This window comes from Oncorhynchus kisutch, linkage group LG3 (genome assembly GCF_002021735.2).
Source record: "Oncorhynchus kisutch isolate 150728-3 linkage group LG3, Okis_V2, whole genome shotgun sequence".
In the NCBI taxonomy this organism is placed as follows: Eukaryota; Metazoa; Chordata; class Actinopteri; order Salmoniformes; family Salmonidae; genus Oncorhynchus; species Oncorhynchus kisutch.
The window spans coordinates 7222004-7233790 of NC_034176.2; the positions used below are offsets into that span (position 1 = coordinate 7222004).

General features: G+C 41.4%; 2 long non-coding RNA genes across 3 annotated transcripts; both read right to left on the reverse strand.

Moving 5' to 3' along the window:
- Positions 1-1184: 1184 nt before the first annotated feature.
- Positions 1185-5144, reverse strand: LOC116363039 (uncharacterized). The gene is made up of 2 exons (XR_004207808.1): positions 1950-5144; positions 1185-1673 (listed from the first exon to the last, which is right to left on the reverse strand). It is a non-coding gene; the product is annotated as an uncharacterized LOC116363039 (long non-coding RNA).
- Positions 5145-6343: 1199 nt separating this feature from the next.
- On the reverse strand, positions 6344-10954 carry LOC109881636 (uncharacterized). 2 transcript variants are annotated; one of them, XR_004207806.1, is made up of 4 exons: positions 10796-10954; positions 10024-10286; positions 9322-9489; positions 6344-6575 (listed from the first exon to the last, which is right to left on the reverse strand). It is a non-coding gene; the product is annotated as an uncharacterized LOC109881636 (long non-coding RNA). The 2 variants fall into 2 exon arrangements; XR_004207805.1 differs by having other exon boundaries at positions 9322-10286.
- Positions 10955-11787: the final 833 nt, after the last annotated feature.

The following is an 11787-nucleotide window of genomic DNA, read 5'->3' on the forward strand; positions in this document are numbered from 1 at the left end:
ATCCTTACATTAACCCTAACCTTAACCCTAACATTAACCAAACCTTTATGCCTTAAAGGTAGTCTCATCATGGGTGTGATTCAGCCTGTAGTTTCTCCCTGTGTGTCCAGTAAACCTCCTCTCATCATGGGTGTGATTCAGCCTGTAGTTTCTCCCTGTGTGTCCAGTAAACCTCCTCTCATCATGGGTGTGATTCAGCCTGTAGTTTCTCCCTGTGTGTCCAGTAAACCTCCTCTCATCATGGGTGTGATTCAGCCTGTAGTTTCTCCCTGTGTGTCCAGTAAACCTCCTCTCATCATGGGTGTGATTCAGCCTGAAGCTGGAGAGGCCAGTAGCAACCAGTCCAACCACTTTATTACTATTTGGGGATGGATAGTATCTCTAGAGGTACAGTAGGGCATTTCCATGTAAAAGGATTGTCTTTTAGGTATTTGTGAAATTGTTAGATATTACATTTTAGATAATACTGCACTGTCGGAACTAGAAGCACCAACATTTCACTAGACTCGCAATAACATCTACATGTGTTGTGACCAATAAAATTAGATTTTGATTTACGCACCAATTATGACGTTCATAGGAGCATGTGTAATTGGGTGTCAAATGAAATCTAAGAGTGTATATTTTTGGTAAATGTAATTCTAGATACATTTTTCAACCAGTGAAGGCTTTGATTTCTGGGTCAACAGATGGAAAAGGGATCTTAGAAAACATCACCAGAAAAAGTCTTAAAAGGTCCAATATCAGAACTACATAAAACCAGAATCATGTTGACATAAAGACCCCTGACTACTATTATCAACACTTACATTCGTGTTTGGCGAAATAGTTTTGGTAATATTGTCAAAAACCCACATAACTTCAAGATATTTTCACATTTGTCTTTGTGAGGAGGGGGGATAATGAAAGTTCACAGAAGTAACCAGTAATGGTGGAGCTAACAATTAGTTCTAGTGATTTTTCTGATGTATATTTTGTTTGTGAATTATTAAGTGATTAAAACTCATAATTCCGTTACCAAATTATACTATACTAGCGTATACGTCCAACTTAAATGGTTTGTCAAAGTTGGGAGCAACAAGCACTGTGGCACTACCAAGTAGTGCTTTGGCTGAATCTAAATGTAATGGCAGATTTCATCCTCTTCGTCAGAGGTGTTGCAGGAATCGGGCCAAAACGCAGTGTGGTAAGTGTCCATGTTTTAATAGAATAAACTGAACATGACACAATATAAAATAACAAAGTGAATATTAATGAAACAGTCCTGTGTGGCACAAAGACTGACACAGGAAACAAACACCCACAAAACAACAGTGAAACCCAGGCTACCTAAATATGGTTCTCAATCAGGGACAACGATAAACAGCTGCCTCTGATTGAGAACCATATCATGCCAAACACAGAAATAGATGGTGGTGGTTCTGGCGCGGGACGTGGACCCCACTTCACCAAAGTTCTGGTGCGCCTCTTCGCCCGCCTCTGTGGCCTCTTTAAAGCGGCGACCCTCGCCACCGACCTAGGACTGGCAACCCTACTAAAGGGCCCCACTGGACTGAGGGGCAGCTCCGAACTGAGGGGCAGCACAGGACTGAGGGGCAGCTCCGGACTGAGGGGCAGCTCCGGACTGAGGGGCAGCTCAGGACTGAGGAGCAGCTCAGGACTGGCTGACGGTTCTGGCAGAGAAAAACACACATAGAAAAACACAATAAAAAAATAACAAAAAAAATAACACAATAGAAATAAAGTCTATATACAGTGTGTGCAAATGGCGTGAGGAGGTAGGCAATAAATAGGCCATAGTAGAGAAGTAATTACAATTTATCAGATTAACACTGGAGTGATAAATGAGCAGATGATGATGTGCAAGTAGAGATACTGGTGTGCAAAAGAGTAGAAAAGTAAATAAAACAATATAGGGATGAGGTAGGTAGATTGGGTGGGCTATTTACAGATGGACTATGTGCGTTAACCCGGTACGGATGCTGACGAATAGGAGCAGCGTTCCCCACATCCACGTCATGTTCCAAGATGGCCATGCGACTTGGAACGTCCTGAAACACATTGAGAAAACTATTTATCAACAGGATAAGATCATTCGTTTGATTTGTTCTCCACATGTTCCATTTGAGAGGGTAACTTGTTGTGTTCACACTGCTGTAACGTATGGAGTAACTCCAACCCGTCCTCCTTATCCTCCTCTAGGTCCCAGACAGGCTTCAGCACCACCGCAGACACACTGGAGACGGGCTGGACCGGCTCACCTGAGGAGCTGTCTGGAGAGTCACGCATATAATACCCTTTCAGCATGTTAACATGACACACGGGCAGAACACCTACCATCTGGGGTCTGGATCACATAACTGGTGCCACTGAGTTTCTATTCCACTGCAACTCAATTGGCAACAATGAGAAATCAGAATAGTTACAAACCACAACTGGGTTACCTGGTACTGTCCTCCCTTCCACTGGCATATTGTTCAGCTCATAACTACTTTCTTTCTTTTCTCTGGTGGTCAAACCAAGACTGTTTAAAGAGTCTGATTCTAGACAATCTCCCTCTCGCTCTCTCTAACTCTCTCTGTTGATTCAGTCTGTCTTTATAGAGTCACTCTGACCAGACTGACTGATTTTGATTATTTTCAAAGACGCTATAATTGATTAACTGTATATCTCAGGAGTCATATTGAGTTAGTTTAAGTCTCAGTGGTCACACTGCACATGATTCAGAGTCAAGCTTACTGATTCAGAAGTAGAAGAAGTAGCCTTGATAAATAGTGAAACTCAGCACAAAAGCAATAATGGAATTATATTTAATATGACAGCAGTCAAAAATAATCAATGAATATCAGCTTGTTTGTGTCTTCACGCAATGGCATCAGTTGGATTTCATTTAGCTGTGATCCCTTGTCCTTACAGTTGACTCAATTTCTGTAACTTTCAAGTCCTTAACACCTGTTGACATATGTTACACGCCTCGGACTGGGATGTGGTCAGCAGATAATAAACCTGAATTAACAGGGTAAAATGATGAGACGGAGAAACATTACTAGTGTTCAGTAGTAGGAATTCTCCAAGATGTATTAAAATACTGTTCTCTTTTGTTAATCTGTTTGGTGATCAAAACCAAGTATCCATTACAACTCTATTGTTGCATTACATCTCCACATTTCATACTCCAGTATCAAAAAAATAAAAGGTCTGAGGTTAAAATACTATCACCACACATCTACACATTCACATTATATATAACTCACTGTACTATCAGTGTCAATTTGGGAAAAGCTATAAATTACTGGAGACCTGTGCTAAACATTGCTACAACCATTATATTATAAACTACTAACATGTAAGCTATCAGACTGAGATAAACTAGCCTAAAGCTAGCTAGCGCTTAGCCAAGCTAAATATGGATAGCATCAAGCTAGCGAACTGTTAAATAATATTTTTGTAGAAATATTAACACATTTTATATCACATATTTACATATATTACCTGAACTAAATAACTGAGTCTTTGTTAGAAAATAAAACAAATAGGATCTAAAACGTTGTTGAAAAGAAGTACAGAATGTTCAGACGCCATCTTGTTCCCTTCTCTTACATGTAAACCATTAGCAACCTAGCCAACCTCCATTACTTACAATGGGGGAAAATACCAACCAGTTTATCACTCTGTTAAAACTCCCTTCAATTGCCTTCAAACGTGACCAAACTCATGGACTATGTAGTTAACCATGTTACCTCAATATGCTGAGAGTCATATTGCACTTTTGCACATTACGTAACTTGATTAATAGGGTAAAATGATGAGACGGAGAAACGTTATTAGTTTTCAGTAGTAGGCATTCCCCAAGATCGAAGAAGAAACCTCTCACGATCTCACTAACGCCCCGCCCCCCATTGACGTCACAGCCCCCCCTAGCAGCAGTAATCATATACCTTACTTTAAATGCAAATACCTGGGAGGCCTAGAAAATGATACAAGGGATGGCTCCATCAGATAACAAATGAAATAAAATATCAAATATATGACCATTTGTATTTGTGTGTTGCACATATACACATGGCATATGCTTGGGTGCCACCTTGACATCTCTGATCTGCTTGCCTCAGTGGTGGAAAAAGTACTATATAGTCATACTTGAGTAAAAGTAAAGATCCCTTAATAGAAAATGACAAGTAAAAGTGAGAGTCACCCAGTGAAATACTACTTGAGTAAAAGTCTAAAAGTATTTGGTTTTAAATATACTGAAGTATCAAAAGTAAATGGAATATCTCAAATGTACTTAAGTATCAAAAGTAAAAGTACAAGTGTAAACCATTTCAAATTCCTTATATTAAGCAAACCAAATGTATTTGCTGATAGCCAGGGGCACACTCCAACACTCAGATATAATTTACAAACTAAACTACAAGCATTTGTGTTTAGTGAGTCCGCCAGATCAGAGGCAGTGCTAAAAGTGTTTCATATGATTTCAGATCATCTTAACTCCCCACCACCAATTAACCATTTATTTTATTACAGAAAACCACTGAACCACCACGGCAATATAGACCTACACTAAGAACAAGGTGCTTTCTACAACCTAAAAGGATTATTCCTCTGTCCCCATAGGAGAACCCTTTTTTGTTCCAGGTAGAACCCCTTCTGTGCCGAGGTAGAACACTTTTGGGCTCCATTCCACAGAGGGTTCTACCTGGAACCAAAAAGGATTTTCCTTCGATAACAGCCAAGAACCCTGTTGGAACCCCTTTTTAGAAGAGTGTCCTCAACAAGTTCAACCAGTTGAGTTTACACCATTTCATTCTGTCCTCAAACTGCTGATTGGTATTCAAGATAACATGCAACATAGCACCACCACCGTTGAAGGTTTTCATCAACCTCTTAAATAGCAGTGTTCCAAGATCCTCCACCAGGGGTGACTGTAGTATCCTCAAACGGACAGAAAGGAGACACAAGAGGGCCCCCACACTCATTTTAGATCCCAAGGGCTCTTTATTTTCATACTGGATGCTCTCACCCTCATCACTATCTCCTTTGTCATCTTCCATTCTTGGCATTCCAACATTAAAACAGAGGGGCATATCACACTCATGTCTTTTTTTGGAACTCAACCCCCCCCCCCCCCCCCCCCCCACACACACACAATTATAGCATCTTGTTTACATTTCTCAAATTGTAGGTGCACAGCTGAGGCCCTGGATGGACCATATTGCAATGAGATGGGCACAGGGGTATGTACAGTTGATGTCGGGAGTTTACATACACCGTTGCCAATTACATTTAAACATAGTTTTTCACAATTCCTGACATTTAATCGAAGTAAAGATTCCTTGTCTTAGGTCAGTTAAGATCACCACTTTCTTTTAAGAATGTGAATTGTCAGAATAATAGGACAGAGAATGATTTATTTCAGCTTTTATTTCTTTCATCACATTCCCAGTGGGTCATAAGTTTAAATACACTCAGTTAGTATTTGGTAGCATTCCCTTTAAATTGCTTAACTTGGGTCAAACGTTTCGGGTAGCCTTCCACAAGCTTCCCACAATAAATTTGGTGAATTTTAGAAAAAAAATTGTTTCATCAGACCAGAGGACATTTCTCCAAAAAGTACGATCTTTGTCTACATGTGCAGTTGCAAACCGTTGTCTGGCTTTTCTATGGTGGTTTTGGAGCAGTGGCTTCTTCCTTGCTGAGGGCCTTTCAGGTTATGTCGATATAGGACTCGTTTTACTGTGGATAAAGATATTTTTGTACCTGTTTCCTCCAGCTACTTCACAAGGTCCTTTGTTGTTGTTCTGGGATTGATTTGCACTTTTTGCACCAAAGTACGTTCATCTCTAGGAGACAGAGCACGTCTCCTTCCTGAGCGGTATGACAGCTGCGTGGTCCCATGGTGTTTATACTTGTGTACTATTGTTTGTACAGATGAATGTGGTACCTTCAGGCGTTTGGAACTTGCTCCCAAGGATGAACCAGACTTGTGGAGGTCTACAATTTTTTTCTGAGGTCTTGGCTGATTTCATTTGATTTTCCCATGACGTCAAGCAAAGAGGCACTGAGTTTTAAGGTAGGCCTTGAAATACATCCACAGGTACACATCCAATTGCCTCAAATGATGTCAATTAGCCTAACAGAAGCTTCTAAAGCCATGACATCATTTTCTGGAATTTTCCAAGCTGTTTAAATGCACATTCAACTTAGTTTATGTAAACTTCTGACCCACTGAAATTGTGAAACAGTGAATCATAAGTTAAATAATCTGTCGGTACATTTTTGGGGGAAACATTACTTGTTTCATGCACAAAGTAGATGTCCTAAACGACTTACCAAAACTATAGTTTGTTAACAAGACATTTGTGGAGTGGTTGAAAAATGAGTTTTAATGACTCCAACCTAAGTGTATGTAAACTTCCGACATCAACTGTATGTACAGTCCTTTCTAGTGTACAGTCCTTTCAAATGAGTTGAACAGGAGAAGAGGATGAGGTTGGTGGTGGAGGAAGAGCAGTGGGGGTGGTGGGTAGAACAGCTGCAGTGACGTTGATTGGTTGATCTGGCTCATCACTTGTTGACTAAAAGAAAGAAAGATTTAGACATTTGTTGGACATTGCCATAGTTCAACAGCTGAAAAGCCTTCATTAACATCCTCCCAGAGATAGAAAGACATCCAGTATTCACTGAATGAAGGAGCCTATTTACAATTCATCAATTAAATAAATGATACTATAGTACATTCAATGACGTTATTATTGTAGACTATAGGCTACTCCTGTGTCTACCTTCTACAATACCGTAATCATTGAATGAAGCAGAATACCCATCCACATTTATAATGGTAGGTCTGGTGATGTTAGGTGTGGTAGGTGTGATAGGCGTGGTGATGGTAGGTGTGGCCTCCAATTGCTCTTAAATACAAGTAAAACTAAATGCATGCTCTTCAACCGATCGCTACCTGCACCTACCCGCCTGTCCAACATCACTACTCTGGACGGCTCTGACTTAGAATACGTGGACAACTACAAATACTTAGGTGTCTGGTTAGATTGTAAACTCTCCTTCCAGACCCATATCAAACATCTCCAATCCAAAGTTAAATCTAGAATTGGCTTCCTATTTCGCAACAAAGCATCCTTCACTCATGCTGCCAAACATACCCTTGTAATACTGACCATCCTACCAATCCTCGACTTTGGCGATGTCATTTACAAAATAGCCTCCAATACCCTACTCAACAAATTGGATGCAGTCTATCACAGTGCAATCCGTTTTATCACCAAAGCCCCATATACTACCCACCATTGCGACCTGTACGCTCTCGTTGGCTGGCCCTCGCTTCATACTCGTCGCCAAACCCACTGGCTCCATGTCATCTACAAGACCCTGCTATGTAAAGTCCCCCCTTATCTCAGCTCGCTGGTCACCATAGCATCTCCCACCTGTAGCACACGCTCCAGCAGGTATATCTCTCTAGTCACCCCCAAAACCAATTCTTTCTTTGGCCGCCTCTCCTTCCAGTTCTCTGCTGCCAATGACTGGAACGAACTACAAAAATCTCTGAAACTGGAAACACTTATCTCCCTCACTAGCTTTAAGCACCAACTGTCAGAGCAGCTCACAGATTACTGCACCTGTACATAGCCCACCTATAATTTAGCCCAAACAACTACCTCTTTCCCAACTGTATTTAATTTTAATTTATTTATTTATTTTGCTCCTTTGCACCCCATTATTTTTTATTTCTACTTTGCACATTCTTCCATTGCAAAACTACCATTCCAGTATTTTACTTGCTATATTGTATTTACTTTGCCATCATGGCCTTTTTTGCCTTTACCTCCCTTCTCACCTCATTTGCTCACATTGTATATAGACTTGTTTATACTGCATTATTGACTGTATGTTTGTTTTTACTCCATGTGTAACTCTGTGTCGTTTTATCTGTCGAACTGCTTTGCTTTATCTTGGCCAGGTCGCAATTGTAAATGAGAACTTGTTCTCAACTTGCCTACCTGGTTAAATAAAGGTAAAATAAAAATAAATAAAAAATGATGGTATGTGTGGTGATGGTAAGTGTAGTGATTGTAGGTGTGGTGACGGTAGGTTCAGTAGGTGTGGTTATGGTAGATGTAATGATGGTAGGTGTGGTGATGGTAAGTGTAGTGATTGTAGGTAAGATGGTAGGTGTAATGATAGGTGTAGTGATTGTAGGTGTGGTGATGGTAGGTGTGGTGAAGGTAGGTTCAGTAGGTGTGGTGAAGGTAGGTTCAGTAGGTGTGGTTATGGTAGATGTGATGATGGTATGTGTGGTTATGGTAGATGTGATGATGGTATGTGTGGTTATGGTAGATGTGATGATGGTAGGTGTGGTTATGGTAGATGTGATGATGGTAGGTGTGGTTATGGTAGATGTGATGATGGTAGGTGTGGTGAAGGTAGGTGATGGTAGGTGTGGTGAAGGTAGGTTCAGTAGGTGTGGTTATGGTAGATGTGGTTATGGTAGATGTGATGATGGTAGGTGTGGTGAAGTAATTATGTTATGATATTTGTGGTGATGGTATGTATGATGGTAGGTGTGGTGATGCAAGTGTGGTGGTGGTAGGTATCATAGGTGTGGTGGTAGTAGGCATGGTAGGTATGGTGATGATAGATGTGGTAGGTATGTTTGGTAATAGTGGTAATGGTGTGTGTGGTAATGGTAGCTGTGATAGTTGTGGTAGGTAGATGTGGGAGTTGTGTTAGGTAGGTGTGGTAGTTGTGGTACGTTGGTGTGATAGTTGTATTAGGTAGGTTTGGTGATGGTAAGTGTGGTAGTGGTGGTAGGTTGTTGTAGTAGTTGTGGTAGTTGTATTAGGTAGGTTTTTTAGCTGTGGTGATGGTAGGTGGTGTGGTAGTTGTGGTGATTAGGGTTGGGCGGTATCCAGATTTTCATATTGTCATACCATCCTTCTCTCATACCGGGATTTGTCTGGAATGAAGTCAATATACACAGTGGGGCAAAAAGGTATTTAGTCAGCCACCAATTGTGCAAGTTCTCCCACTTAAAAAGATGAGGCCTGTAATTTTCATCATAGGTACACTTCAACTATGACAGACAAAATGAGGGAAACAAAATCCAGAAAATCACATTGTAGGATTTTTATTTTTATTTTTATTTGCAAACTATGGTGGAAAATATATATATATATTTATATATAACTATATATTTACATGTGTGTTGCATGTACACTAAACCCTCACATTTGGATAATGTCACTTTTTAAAGTGATGACATGTATATTAACAGTGTAAAACATGAATAGATGTTTAAACATTCTTTACCCCATCCTAATTTTCTTCCAGATGCTTGGCTTTTTCTTTGTCTTTGTGTTGGAGATTGGCTCTGATGTTTCAGCCTCTTCTGGAGCTTCTAGCTGCTGGCTGTTTGGCCCCCGCTGATGGTTCTCTGGCACCTCCAGCTGGTTCTCTGGTAAAGTGCCAGGGCTGGCCCTAGGCATATGCGATTGCTTAGGGCCCCATGGCAACTAGGGGCCCCCTGATCCCCCCAAAAACCTTTTTTGGTCAAATTACCCAGGGGCCTTGAACTACAGTGAGCCCCCATTAATTTTGTTAGTCAATTTCATTCAGATTTTATCTTAACATGCCATAAGTCAAAAATTTCTTTCAGCCCCATGGGAAAATGTGTAGAATTGCAGCAAACTTGCTTGAAAAATGCAATATGTTCTCTACGCCCCATTGCAAAGTGTAGATTGGGAGGAAATGTAGTCAAAAACCTGAACAAAATGTTTCTTAGGGCCTCAAAAGGCTATGATGCACTACTTTAGATCATTGAGATCCAGTTGAGTTTTCCATTCTAGATTCCCTGTGTACATTACATTTAAGTTGATACCAGATCAGCTTGACCATTTTGGACAATAGTTTTATATTGAAACAATGATGCAACATGATGACTGGTGTGGAACGTATGTTTGTAGAGGAGACTAAAGAGGATGATGTCATAAGTAGAGGGAAAACAGGTCTTACCTATGTGGACGATCTTATAGCCCTCCTCAGCCTCTCTCTGATACGTTCTCTCTATCTTTCTGAGGTTCCTCTTCTCCCACTTCTTGTTTACCCAGCCCACAGCTCTCCTTCTGATACTTTTATCAGGTGGGAGAATGTCCTCCTTGTTATCGTCCTTCTCCTCCTCCTCTTCAGTGTCCTCTAACTCACCCCTCTTCTCAAGGATCTCCCTTCTTTCATCTCCTCTCTTTTCGTTGCCTCTTATCTTCTCTCTCTTTCTTTGACTGAAGCAAAATGAAATTCCCAATGTAAATATGAGACATTTTACAGAATCCATTATGTCCAAAATGTGTACAAATACAAACACACAACCTTCTTCCCATTCAGTTAGGGGTTTGAGAAATTCCTGTTACAATTTGTGTGATGTTACAACAATGTTGCCTCTGATGTTTATGCTTGTAGAAATTACTCCTACAAATGATGCTTCACTAATGCAACTATTTACAACCTACACAGATACAGTTATCAACAACAACAACAGTAATGACGTTAATAAGGAAGTGGATATTCAACCGGCAGAAGGAAGGCATAGGGGTTGAGATAAATGAAGGTTAGGTTCAGGACCTAGGGTTGGGTTAAGGTAAAGGTTAGGTATAGTTTCAGTGAGGTTAAGGTAAGGGTTAAGGAAAGGAATAAAAGTTAACATTGGGTTAGCGTACCGCTGTCTGCCACTATTCATTTTCAGCTGGGTAAATATACACTGCCTTTTAATAATAACAATGACATGTCTTACGTGGGCCAGTTGTAGGTCCACCATCAGTAGATCCAGCAGTTGTTTGAGTCTGTGGATCTCCTGCAGTTTTCTCTGGTGCTCCATTGCTTCTGTGGCTCTCTCTGCTTCTCTCTGTCTCTCTGCCTCCCTCTGTCTCTCTGCCTCCCTCTGGCTCTCTGCCTCCCTCTGGCTCTCTCTGGCTCTCTGCCTCCCTCTGGCTCTCTGCCTCCCTCTGGCTCTCTCTGGCTCTCTGCCTCCCTCTGGCTCTCTGCCTCCCTCTGGCTCTCTGCCTCCCTCTGGCTCTCTGCCTCCCTCTGGCTCTCTGCTTCCCTCTCTCTCTCTGCCTCCCTCTCTGCCTCCCTCTGTCTCTCTGCTTCTCTCTGGCTCTCTGCCTCCCTCTGGCTCTCTGCCTCCCTCTGGCTCTCTGCCTCCCTCTGGCTCTCTGCTTCCCTCTCTCTCTCTGCCTCCCTCTCTCTCTGCCTCCCTCTGTCTCTCTGCTTCTCTCTGTCTCTCTGCATCTCTCTGGCTCTCTGCCTCCCTCTGGCTCTCTGACTCCCTCTGGCACTCTGCCTCCCTCAGTCTCAAGATCTCAGCCTTCCACTCTTTCATGATACCCCTTTCTACTCTTCTTCTCCTCCTTTCATCTTTTAAAAGGGCTCGGAGATGGTCTGTCTCAGACTGTAATTGTTCAATGATCTTGTCCTTAATAACAACTCATGTACAAAAACACTGCAACACAAACAAGTTACAACGTGAAATCGCCTCTATCCCATTCAGACCGTAGAGGACAAAACTACATCTCCCACAATGCAACGCTAGCACCAGTGGGCAGCTAACCGTCTGCATCACAGAAAGGCATGCTAGCTAGCAACAGCAGGACTTTTAGCACTCTGTAAACTATATTAATAACAATACAACTCTGAAAGTTACATGTTTCAATAGTCTCACACTCCCTTATAACAATATCTACAGCATTAACATCAGGATGTTTTATTTATTTCACGTTATGGACT